The sequence below is a fragment of the Mus musculus genome, chromosome 1 (assembly GCF_000001635.26).
Source record: "Mus musculus strain C57BL/6J chromosome 1, GRCm38.p6 C57BL/6J".
In the NCBI taxonomy this organism is placed as follows: domain Eukaryota; kingdom Metazoa; phylum Chordata; class Mammalia; order Rodentia; family Muridae; genus Mus; species Mus musculus.
In genome coordinates, this window is record NC_000067.6 from 181942347 (window position 1) to 181956025 (window position 13679).

At 39.3% G+C, this 13679-nt stretch overlaps 1 protein-coding gene across 17 annotated transcripts in view; it reads right to left on the bottom strand.

The window, feature by feature from the left end:
* Nucleotides 1–13679, bottom strand: part of Enah (ENAH actin regulator) — a 131173-nt gene that overhangs the window by 45963 nt on the left and 71531 nt on the right. The gene's annotated exons all lie outside the window — the stretch shown is intronic.

Genomic DNA, 13679 nt, shown 5'->3' on the forward strand with positions numbered 1-13679 from the left:
AATAAGCTGGCTGCTGCACTAGACTTAAAGTGGCTGAAAGATAGATAACATCTATACCACTGAATGCAAAAAAGAAATAAGGGAAGAACATGACTGCTCCTAGGTAAGGTGGAGGAGGTTAGCTGTCCCATTGGCTGGGACGTCTGGGAGAGTTCAGAGTGAACATGACCCTGAGCTGGACCACATGAGGAGACGAGAGGGAAGAAGGGAGAGCCAGGAGAGTGTAGAGGAGACAAAAGGGCCAGGGAGCCAAATGGCTGGACTATATAGAGGAGGGCAGCCCAGACCCTGAAATGGAGAAGTTTAAGGCAGGGGGTTGGGATGCCAGCCATACCCTATAACAGGTAAGGACTGAGGGATGCTGGGAGAACCTGGAAGCCAAGTCTGCTCTGATGCGTTCATGTATTAATAGGAGGCTCCTCAGCCTTCTGTCCAGGTTTGAGACTTAACAACCATATTTACCTTCCTACTGCTATCAACTACTATATACTTTCATATGCAGATAATTGATACAACTTTAAAAATTTTTACAACATTTTCTCGACTTTTAAACAAGAAGGTCTACTACATGTTAACTATATCATGTACCTACATCTAGATAATACAGCTAATAAGAGGAAAAAGAATAAAGACAAGAATTAATGAAATCTGTATGTACTTTTACAATAAAGGAGTAAGAGAAATATACAGGACCAGAAATACTTGAAATTCTAGGAAACGTTTCCTTAAAATAACCTTTATGTACATACTGACTAGCTGTGGTGACACAGCCACTGATCGCAACACTCTGAAGGCAGGGGCCGGCAGAACTCTGTGAGGTACTGGCTGGCTTGTGAGTTCCAGGCCAAGCAAGGTTACATAGTAAGATCTTGTCTCAAAAACAAAAGAGAAGAAAGAAAAACTACAGATTTCTATATAATCCAATTTAGTAATTATATAAACAATCAAAAAAAAAAAGAAGGAATTCTGAAGCTTTTAATGGACTGTAAGGTTGTCATAAAAAGCCAGAGAAAAATTCTAAGTAAAAAAAAAAAAAAAAAAATCAAAGATACATCCTTGCTCACCATTGTTTCCAGGAGTGAAGAAAGCATGGCTGGAGCAACTTAGCTCTTCTTTTACAAGAAATGTGAAACTCAAAAATAATACTGCACTGTTCAAACTGAGGAGAACATATCTACTGAGATGGAAGCGCTTGCTTCTGGTAAGCAGACTTACTTTCAAAGGTCCCAGGAAGAGCAATGAGACAGCTCTGCTTTCCAAAGAAGGAAATTCAACATTGACTTATGCAAATACTATATTACTGCACTAAACACACCCTTCAGTCTACCTTAAGGGGTCTAGAAGTTCCATTTCAAAAGAAAAATCTGAGCTTTAATATAAAAGAGTCACATTGGAGATTTACTCTTTACAAGCAATTAAGTGCTACTTGTGGCTAACTCTGGATTTACTAAATTTCTTTCTATAACCCAGAAATTGACTATTTAAAATGCTTTGAAAAAAGCATGGAAAAGAAAGATGCGCACCACAGATCTCACAGGGTGTAGGTGGTGTGTTTATAGGTCTGGCTATAAAGGACCCAAGGGAAGCATGTACCAGACCAGTCTAACAGAAAGCTGCTTCAAGGTTAGCTGGCAAATGTGCACCCCACCTTCTTCCTAGCCACTGGGAGACCCACTGGTGATCTTTCATCATCACTTATCTAGTCATACTTTCAAACTCGGGGTGTAAGAGCGAAAACTTTGGTTTGAGTTAAAAAAAAAAAAAAGATTAGGAAAATGTATCTAAACAAATCCCTCAGTGAAAATTTCTTTCTTCTTATATAGACAGCACTGGCATAACAAAGTACTTCAGTTGAGCATGGTGGTGCACACCTTTAATCAGCTATCGGGAGGCAAAGGCAGGTGGATCTCTATGATATCCAGGCCATCCTGGTCTACATGGTGAATTCCAGGACAGCCAGGGCTTTGTACAGAGACCCTATCCTGACTAGTTTTATGCCAACTAGACACAAGCTAGAGTTATCTGAAAGGAGGGAACCTCAGTTTTGAAAATACTTCTGTAATATACAGCTATAAGGTATTTATTTAATTAGTGGTTAATTGGGGGTGGGTCCAGCCCATTTTGGGTCGGGCCAACCCTGAGTAGGTGGTTCTGGGCTCTATAAGAAAGCAGGTTGAGCAGGCCATGTGGAGGAGGCCAGTAAGCAGCACCCCTCCATGGCCTCTGCCTCAGCTCCTGCCTCCAGGTTCCTAGCCCACTTGAACTCCTGCCTTGATGTCCTTCGGTTATGAATAGTGATAAACATCAAATAAGCCCTTCCCTTTCTAAGTAGCTTTGGTTATGATTTTCTCACAGTAAGAGTGACCCGATCTGAGACCTTATCTTAAAAAAGGCAAAAAAGCGCTAGGTGTGGTGCTTTAATCCCAGCACTCGGGAGGCAGAGGCAGGCGGATTTCTGAGGCCAGCCTGGTCTACAAAGTGAGTTCCAGGACAGACGGGGCTACAGAGAAACCCTGTCTGGAAAAAACAAAAAACAAACAAACAAACAAAAAAAGGCAAAAGCAAAAACAAAGACAAAGACCTGAACACGTTCAGAAAACACCACTCCTGTGTTTTTTCTTGTGAATCATCTTAGAAATTAAACTCACAGAAATAGCAAGTCTACCTCAGAAGAACCATTTTTAGTAACTTTACACAAATAGCATGCTACATTTGCTAAATCCATTTCCCAATCACCACTTTGTGCAGTATTTACACTGCCTTGCAGATATTTCCAGCCAAGTATTGTAGTCTCTGATGAAGTAAAAGACATATAAGACCAAGCTTTCAATCATTCCATTGTTCCTTTATTCCTCTAATATCCTGTAACACAGTATCTATGTACAAATACAAAAAAATCTGTCCACTGAGGCTTTTATTCTAAGACTATTAAATTTTAGGAATATTTTGGGAATTAATAAAGCATTACAACAATCTGTATATGAAATACAAACTTCAAAGATACTACCATTCGATATTTTAAAAACTGATTTAGGTATTTCTATCTTGTGTAGAGTATGAAAACAGTAATGCATGGTGTTAGCTGAGAGACAAGGTACTAATTAATGTGCATGTGAACATGTGTTCTGGATAGCCCTGGGGCTAACTATATTTGATGTTAATTCCCTTCTCCTGTGAGAGTCAGCACTTAGGTGATTTCCTGTAAACCTGCTTCCCACCTTAATTTGTAAAATAAAGGAGAGCTGATGAAGGGAAAGTGGAGGAAAAGTTGAGAGAGAGGAAGAGGAGGAGAAAATGAGAGAGGACACAGAGGAGGAGGAAGAAGAAAAGCGGAGCAGAAGCACATGGCCTGGAGAAACCGCAGGTTCTAAGGGGTCTCATAGATGTGGAAGATGGTAGTGTAGCGGTAGACCTGCCAATCTAGGCGCACAGCATGTAATCATATTAACTGAGTTGTGTTTTCATTTATATGCGTTGGAGATTTACCGCAACAAAATGATGCCCAACATATTGATTTGAACTCAACTAACCTGAGATGAAAATTCACTGTCCCCCAGCCCCTGAATGGGGCTTGGGCAGTGACCTAGGCTGCAGCAGGGTGGATTTGAAGCTGACTGGGTTTGAGGGGCCTACAGAGAACGAAAGGCATCTATGCCAGAAAGAACCTTTCTGTGTTTCCTTCCCTGTATCCTTCGCTCCCGAACCTGCCTCCTCTACCTCCAAACAGGGACAGAGACAACACATGTCTTTCTATATTCAGCTCCTGCCTGTGAATAAAGAATCAGGAAACAAAGGTACAAAAGGTTCCGGACCAGGTAATTTATTGATATAAAGAGAGAAATATAACTTTTTGATACTTAAAGATGGGAAATATTGCATGCAGTTCAGAACTAGATAGGGAATACTACTCACTAACTCCAAATACAGAGAGCAGAGATAATCACCTGCTATGGACAGGTATTAATTAATAGAAGTCTGTGGCTCCAGGTAGAGAGCATAACAGATAGATATTATAACAGGTATTAATTAAATAGAAGCCTGTGGTTCTAGGTAGAGAGCATAACAAATAGATGTAATAATAGGTATTAAATAAATGACTGTGGCTCCTGGTAGAGAGCTTAACAATTAAAAACTATCTGCTTCCTATAGGCAGATATTAGTGGAAGTTTGAACTAATTGCTTTAAAGATAGTATAAAGATATATTGCTCTAATAAGTCTTACAGGATCCTCATATTCTGTCTAACGTGGGCTCCATGGGACTTTTGAGATTAAATCCTGATTTGACAAGCTGCATCTTATAAGCACGTATAGATAGACGTGTGAATTGACTGTTTTAAAGGTGATATAATAAAGTCTGCAGGAGACTCATATGCTCTAACTTGGACTTCACAGGAATTTTGGGTTAATATCCTGACATGACAAATTAGAAAGGCCTAAATAGGCTAAAATGTGTGTGATTTTGAGTGTTGTAGTTGTTTTATTGTTCCTCTGGGACATAGGGCAAGCTACAGGTTTTCCTGGTTACCAGCTAAAGGATATGCTCATTTGGGGAAAAGGTTTTGTCTTTGTGTTTTTGGAAAAGGTGATTAAGGTATTACACCTTCCAGACTTATATGGATCAGATTTGATAGAAGGAGACCCCCTGAGAACTAGATTCCAGTGAATCAAACAAAAAGGTTATCTGGATAATACTAAAATTTTGTTTTGAGATTTATAGATTACAGAACATACAGCCTTGGTGAATTTCACTATCAGACATGCTGAACTGACCTGCCTGAACTCCTGATATCTTGGTTTTTCATCCGGATTCAGTCAGGACATAAACATCCGAGACTAATACAATCATTGGTGTGGCCAACGAATTTCCCCATTTTCCCTACCCTTCCCCCTCTCTTCAAAAATATTTCACCGCCCATGTTCATCTTGAAGTTATGAAGTCTTCGTCCCAGTTCCCGAGGCTTTGGTTATTACAGGTTGTCCTTGATGCTAAAAATTTTGAAGCACAGGGCTTAGACCCAGTCCTTCTATTGCTGTTATTGTAAACAGATCTGAGCTGTTTAAGCCTTGAGAGTAAAGGGCCAAATAGGAAATTCATGGCTCTGAGTTTATTGTTAGAGTGCTTTCAGTTATTTTAATTACAAATGGCTGAGAGTAGTTAACAGACAACAGTCTAGATTACTTTACATAGATAGTTGGTTTTCAAAAACATCAAAAGTCCACAAGTTTAATGTTATTTATTCACTTGTTGAGACCAGTCTGCTCCTAACAGTTTTCCCTGTCTTGGATTCAAAGACGAAACTGAGTATCTTTGAGTTACTCCAGTTGTGGTGAAACAGCCACTAGGCAAAAATTGCCTCATTTCATTTACAGACATAATACTGTCCAAAGAAAGGAAGGACACAATTACAGGTTAGGACATCCTGATTCTGCCGAGACAGTAGGCTAGTCCTTAATATTCCTGTTTCTCTAAGTCTGTCAGATGACCCTGGCCAGTAGGCTGAAGACGGATGCTCCAACTGCTGAAGTAAGGGACTGTCCAGGTGATCAGAGGTCTCTATGTATTGGCTACGTTTTGGAAGCTGTGTTAACCTCTCTATATATTTTCAGTTAATATCAGTCATTCTTGGATTTCTGATGGGGTTGAATAACTGCATAGTCTCCTAGCCAACCCAGGCTTTTTACTGTGAGAGGAACAGATTTGAGAGGATGGTGTTCAGATGGCATTCAATCTAAAGCCAAGACATAGCCAGGTACAGAACTATAGTCTTTTAAGTAAGGATAGATGGCATTAACAAAGATGTTAGGGTGTTAGGGCTCTTATACTTTATAAATTACAAAATGGTAATAGCTGTGTTTAATTATATCTGTGATAAAATAGTCTTTTAATTGGACAGAAAGGGGAATTGTTGTGGATAGCTCTAGGGCTAATTATATTTGATGTTAATTCCCTTCTCTGGTGTGGGGATGCATACGAGGGTGATTTCCTGTAAACCTGCTTCCCACCTTAATTTGTAAAATAAAGGAGAGCTGATGCATGGGCAGATAAAAGGAAAGTGGAGGGGAAGGTTGAGAGAGAGGACACAGAGGAGGAGGAAGTAGAAAAGCAGAGCAGAAGCACATGGCCTGGAGAAACCGCAAGTTCTAAGGGGTCTCATAGATGTGCAAGATGGTAGTGTAGTGCAATCTAGGCGCACAGCATGTACTCATATTAACTGAGTTGTGATTTGACTGCCAGGGCATATTTGCATTGGAGATTTACTGCAACATACATGGACAAGATATATATGCGTGTGTGTGTGTAAATCTTTTCAAAATTACAAGGTAAAATCCATAGGAAAGGTTTGGCTGGTGTTCTGAGCTGCAATTCCATCAAGGTAGAAATGGTTCCTGATCGTTCCTTAAATCAGTGTGAAGACAGAGGAGTCTATCATTATTCCCCCCCCCCCCACACACACACAGAGGGTTTCTCTGTGTAGCCCTGGCTGTCCTGGAACTCTCTTTGTAGAACAGGCTAGCCTCGAACTCAGAATCTGCCTTCCTCTGCTTCCCAAGTGCTGGGTTAAAAGGCGTGTGCCACCATGCCCGGCTGTTTATCTTTTTTTGTATCTCAAAGATATCAGACTTAATGGCATCCAGTAAAATGCTAATAAAAAAAAACCAACAAATATGTGCAGTTTTATGCTTGTGCAAGAAAAGCATCCAAATGGTCAATGACCTCTGCAGGCCAACAGCACTGCTACTGAAATTATGTGTAAGGCGAGTCTGGAGACAGTGCAGCTTCTGGCCAGATATGCAGACACACAAGGGTGTGATATGGGCTGCATGACACCAGATTACACTAACCTTTAAAGTCTATGGACTCCAGACTCACCACAAAAATAGTACCAGCCTCTTAATTTTCATAACCCCACTTCAGAGAAGTAGTTTTACAACTGTACTGGCTAGTTTTGTGTCAACTTGACACAGCTGGAGTTATCACAGAGAAAGGAGCTTCAGTTGAGGAAATGTCTCCATGAGATCCAACTGTAAGGCATTTTCTCATTTATTGATCAAGGGGGAAAGGCCCCTTGTGGGTGGGACCATCTCTGAGCTGGTAGTCTTGGTTCTATAAGAGAGCAGGCTGAGCAAGCCAGGGGAAGCAAGCCAGTAAAGAACATCCCTCCATTGCCTCTGCATCAGCTCCTGCTTCCTGACCTGCTTGAGTTCCAGTCCTGACTTCCTTTGGTGATGAACAGCAGTATGGAAGTGTAACCCGAATAAACCCTTTCCTCCCCAACTTGCTTCTTGGTCATGATGTTTGTGCAGGAACAGAAACCCTGACTAAGACAACAACCAAAGACTAACATGGTGCTCCCTAAAAATCAAACACGAATTCAGGAGACTTCATGAAAGAGGACGGAGAGAATGTAAGAGTGAGCACAAGGAGGATTGCTGGGATGCTGTCATCTGATCTGACATGCCCACTGCTCAGGAACTCACTGCAGCCATGGTTGCCTGTATAAGGCCAAGGCAACAAGACTGGACAACATCCCAGCTGGAAGCACTAACAGGACTCAACTGTCAAACTGAACAAAGAAACATGTCCATGTGATTTCAACAACACAGTTTTATGTTTTTATAAGCTCTGCTGTGGTTTGTCTGGATGCTGCATGTGTTGCAGGCTCCATAACACTGAGGGATAGCCTAGTAGGAAGCAGCTGGGAGTGTTGCCCTCAGAAGGGAGCCAGGGTCATCCATAGGAAGGCTTTTCTAAGAGGAGAGGTCCATCAGCTGCTTTCTAGTCTGGCAAAGTGATCTCCCAATGACACATATAGCCAACCAGTACCATGATGTCATCTACTGAGGCCTTCAGCAGAAGTCTGTCCTATGTAAATGGGCTGAACTGTTGGCTAACAGGCCTTTCTTTATGCAGTCAGTTGCTCTTTAGAACTAGGAAAAGAAATGGGCTAAAATAAAGCCTTTGATGTTTGGTTTCACAAAAGACAACAGGATTATTTATTCTCTCGGCATTCAGTTTGTCATTCTGGTTATGCATACAGAAAGGAACTTTTCTACATAGCACTTTGTAGAGGTACGAACAGGAGCTCCCCTCAAGCATCCTTGAGCCACATTTACTGAATCCCTAAGTAAGGGTTTTAAGCTCAAATTATGAATTCTACCTCTGGTTTAACAAAGGAGGAGACCATGGTTAAGAAGCAAAACTGCAGAGCGATCTTGGTGACGATAGTCTACACACTATTAAATGGGTTACCTGCTATTACTTTTTAATGACCGAGAAGAGCTAGATAGGAAATGATTTCAAATGTCAATACAAATGCTAAAAGCTAAAGCCGAACTGAACAAATGATAGCAGTAGCTTTAAGTGGTTCTAGAAACCGGTCACTTTCTTGCCCCAATTCCAGCTCACAACTCAACACATTCTTGTGGGTCAACAGGAGGACCAAGAAAACAGGGCAAGAGTAGGACTAAGGGAAACCCAGAAGAGCGATCTAGAGACAGGTCGTCCAGTGCCGCCACCCAATCGCTCTCTTTCAGAATGAGAACTTACTCGCCCAAATCACTTTCGGATTGAAAACGTTTGTCACACTGAACAAAAATTTAGGCTTTGAGGTATAAGAGAGGGAACAGAAAATGAAAGTTTGATTCGGTAGTTCCTGTTCTTTTTCAAAAGCTAGAAATTCTCATTCTCTCTCTCCCTCCCCCCAAAGATCCATTTATTTATCTTTTATCTGAATTTTGAAATAAGATCTTAAGATCTACTGTCTGGCTGTAGGTCCTAGGGCGAGCCAATCTACTGACCTTGAGCCCAAATCTTACTTCTAAAACAATATCACTAAACTCACAGGGTTTCTATAAAAATTGCCAGTGAGGTTTATCCTAGAAGAGGATCAGAAGCACCACAGGTAAGCGATGAAGCCCGGCCTCAAACTGCAGCAGTGACAAAATGAGGGCATCAGCAGACCGCTGGACAGTGACATGTCAAAGAGCAGGTGAGCCAGAGGACATTATGGATAAAACTTTGAGATGATAAGCTTAGTATTGTTCATATTAATCTCAGCAGCTACAAGACTACACAAATTAAAACTGCCACTGGCGACAAAGTAGTCGAGGGTGTGGCACAGTGGAGCATGACTTTAACCCCAACAAAGGAAGTAACGGGCAGGAGGATCTCTGAGTTCAGAGCCAGGGCTTTTTTCATAGGGGAGTTCCAGGACAGCCAGGGTTATACAGAGACTCTGCTTCAAAACAAACAAACAAAGCCCCCAACCAAACAAAAAAACAAAAAGAAAACAAAAACAAAAAATTCCAAGAATTTGAGATATTTGGGGGTTTTGAAAATCCTACCAATTCCAAGCATAACAAAGACAGCACATAATGCTGAGAATAACGCTAAGGCTCAAGGAAGTAACATTTGCCAAGTTTATGTTAAAAAATTAATAGAACCAAAATTTATTATAAATCTGATGAAAACTTTAACCATAGAAAGGTTATCTCTCGCTCTGTTCTTTCACAATAGTTAAAAAACAAACCAACAAACTCAGTCCTTAGTTAATAGTAAAAAATATTTTGAGGTTTTTCTTTTGGTAAGCTATGTTTAATCATGGTTGAACAAAACCAGAATAATCTAACTAGCATGACATTTTCTTTCTTTAAAATGAATTTAAAGACATATTTCCTATTTTCAAACAATTTAAACCATGTACAAAAATGCAACAAGGCTGTGCAAATTCACCTCAACCAGCCATCAACAGGACTGGCATTGTAGCTTACATAAGCCACAGCTATTATCTACAAAAGCCTATAAATATACTTGATAAGCAAATATAGAAATAAAGATTGTTGTTTGGTCTATAGAATACATTAATTTAAACTGAGACAACTTCCATAGGTGAGAAGGAAAGTTATACTGTAGCATTTGGTATAAAAGCAGGAGCACTAATTCATCGCCTTTAAAAAAAATGATAGAACATGTGATTCCTGTTTTTTTTTTAAATTCCAAATATAACACACTGTATTTAGCACCTCCTGTACTTTCCAGTATATTAGATAATTGCATACCATGTTAAAAACAAAATAAAGGAAAACATTCCTGCCACCCACCTTTTCATAAAAAAACTGAAAATATGAAACACACACATATATGCAAGTACAGCTTGTAAAGGTTAGAATGACGAGTCCAAAACACTGCATTCTTTTTCTTTAAAAAAAAAAAATAAATAAAAAAAAAAAGAGGGCTTTGAAAAATGGCAGCCAAAAAGGGAGAAAGAACTGTAGAATCACTGGCTCAAGCAGAAGAGAGCACAGAGCTAAACCATGCGGTGGAGAGCTATGCAGACCCTCAGTGGCTGTGATCCCTGCCCCACATTAATCAGAGGACATCCCCTTGCCACCTCTTCCGGACTTTTGGTCCATTTGTACTGAGCTGCAGAAAGATTCTGTTTGAACGAAGATGTCCATGACCTTTAAGTCTGAGAATCACTAAGGATTTACTGATAATGGTAATGGCAGATCCTCAAGTTAACAGTATACATAAGAAAAATAAGACCAGTAACAGTGAGTATGGGGCATGGCTTTATAAAGTGGTAAACCAGGCTGAGGATGTAGTTGGTGGTAGAGTGCTTGCCCAGCATGTGCAAGGCCCTGGATTCAGTTCAACTCCTAGCACCAAGGAAGGAAGGAAGGAAGGAAGAAAGGAAGGGAGAGCGAGCGAATGAGAAGGAAGAAGGAAAGGCAGAAAGAAGGAAGAAAAATGGCAGTACAAGAGTAAAAACTAAGAGGGTGATAGAGAGCTGGAGAGATGGTTCAGTGGTTAAGAAAACTGACTGCTCTTTCTTTAAGAGGTCCTGAGTTCAATTCCCAGAAACCACATGGTGGCTCACAACCATCTGTAATGAGATCCGATGCCCTCTTCTGGTGTGTCTGAAGCAGCAGTGTGCTCATATAAATAAAAATTAAATAAAAAAAAGAGGGTAATGGAGATTAGTATGGTCAAAGTATATTATGTGTATTATGAAAATATCAACATCACTCAATCCATTATTCGGTACAGTTAATATATACTAATAAAAACTTGAAAGAGACAAAAATCTGTGAATCAGGCAGATGGATGTACATAACAGCTCTACCTTCATGAATATATTTGTTCTTTTGCTTCTGGTCAAGTGTGTTGGGCTACTGTTTGCAAAAGAGTCAAGCTTTCCAAAAGCTTGCATACAGAAGATGATTTTAAAAATTACACACACAGGCACACAGACACACACACATATGGCTGTGAACTAAAAGCAAATTGCTTTGGCAAGGAAAGACAAGACCATGATAGTATTCAGAATTACTGAGTGTGTTTGATTAGGTGGATGGGAGGGGTCAGCACAACAACAATAGGTACAGGACAAACCACCCCTACAGTGAGAATCTGAATAAGAAAGGCATCCCTTCCCAAGGAGGACTCTCCAGGTCCTTTTCCTTGAGACAGGGGCTCCTGTAGCTCTGGCTGGCCTTGAAGTCACAGAGACCCACCTTCTTTGGCCTAGCAAGTGCTGGGATTAAAGGCATACACCACCAGATGACAATTAAGGAATTTTTTTTTAAGATTTATTTATTTTATGTATAGGAGTGCTCTGTCAGTATATATGCCTGCATGCCAGATGAGGGCATCAGATTCCAGTATTATAAACTACCATGTGGTCGTTGGAAGAGACAGTGCTCTTAACTACTGAGCCATCTCTCCAGGCACTCACTAGATTCTTAAAAAAATTTCCCCATATTTCTGCTTCAAAGACAATGTCATCAAAATTCAGGTATTTACAAAGGAAAGTAATTCCGTAAATAAATACATCATGCTATGTACAAATGAACTATTTTAATGCTTTGTTTTTTGAATGAACAAAATAGAACCAAGAACTTCGCTGCCAGTGACTTACTTGGTCCATGACAAAGATAACTAACTTCAACCATTTTGTACACTACAATTGAAAACATGAAAGAGAAGAGACAATGTATTGTCAAACTTACCCATAACAATAATCCTATATACTGTACACACCAAAAATGCTTCTATAGCAAATAAAACCATTAATTTTCACTTGTAAAACTTTATGAGTCAAAACTATTTTTTAATGTTTATTATTCTGTAAAAGAATGTAGTTTGAGTCTCTTCATGAAGACTGAATTTCAAACAATCAGGATCAGAATAAAACAAGTTATTGGGCATTGGCATTTGGCAAACAAACTAATATTATTCACTGGTAAGAACAATAGTTTCAACTTGGTAATAACAAGACAAAACCACCATTAACAATAATTTGAACTATGCTAAGTGACATTTAGTTCTAAACTGTATCCCCATTTGAAAACTGAGAAATGAAAATGGTCATAGGTTCCAAACACAGGAACAGAAGCTGCTACACACACACACACACACACACACACACACACACACACACACACACACACGCTTTAAATTACGTAACTGGCCTATTTAAGATACAGGAATTATGATTCTCGCTTGTCTCCTAATTATTACAGTGTAAACTATTCCTATAACATATGCTAATAAAGTCCTATGCTGACAAAGACAGTATAGTTATTAGGAGAAATGATTTACAGGAGACCAGACTTCGCCATCTTGAAGAGGCAAACCAAAGTAAGTCCCAGCAGCTTATTTACTCAAAGGAGATCCAATGAAAACAAATATGTTCCTTACAGATGTTAATTCCCCCTAAAGAAAACTTCATATAAAACAGATAGAGGTACAATGGCACACAGAACCTTCTGCAAGATCTCAAAATGCCTATTCCTCTAAAATTCATTTTTAAAACAGGCAAAGGAGTTAAGATACCTTGAACCTTTCATGCTTCAGAGTAAGATCTATAAATATACCATTTATTATGGATTTTTAGAATTCTATATCATCAAAAAAATATCAATATTTTATCTGGCTGTAATACTCCTCATTAAGCTATATGTGTTTTACACGGAACATTTATATCAATAAAATCACTACCAAACATACAACACAGGAAGGAGTAACTACATTTGTATTTTTTTCATATATAACATTTTCTGATCATAAAATTTATTGCTAATGAGAACCATACATTTGTGTATTTCTTTTTCTGTTTCTTAAACCAAAACAAAATTTAGTATATCTCTGATAATAAGGTTTTGAATACTTGAGCTTTTCAAAGTGAATTATTTCTATTCTTCCTTCTTAGCAACATATAGTTTTAAGAATCCAATTATGGCTTGGACGATGAGGGTGTGCCTCAAATCTTATCAACCTGTGGGTCGCAACTACTTTGGGGGTTGAGGGATTCAACAAAGACCATCAGAAAACACAGATATTTATAGTACAATTTATAACAATAGCAAAATTGCAGTTATGGAATCATTGCATTAGAGCCAAGCATCAGGAGATCATACTCTCAATATAAGTCCCTAGGCTCAGTGGTGGCTTGAAAAGTACATTTTAGAAACCTATGTACTTCTTGATAAAAGGCGAATAATAAAAGGCATAAGAAAATGATTGAAGTTTCAGCTACTTTGGAAAGCAGAAGGCAGGAGGATTGCCTGAAATGAAGAATTTGAGGCTAGCCTGAGCAACACAGAGACCTGGTAGTTTTTACAGCAGGACAAACTAATCTAGATAATTCAAATGAGGCTTTAAAAAAAACTAGAC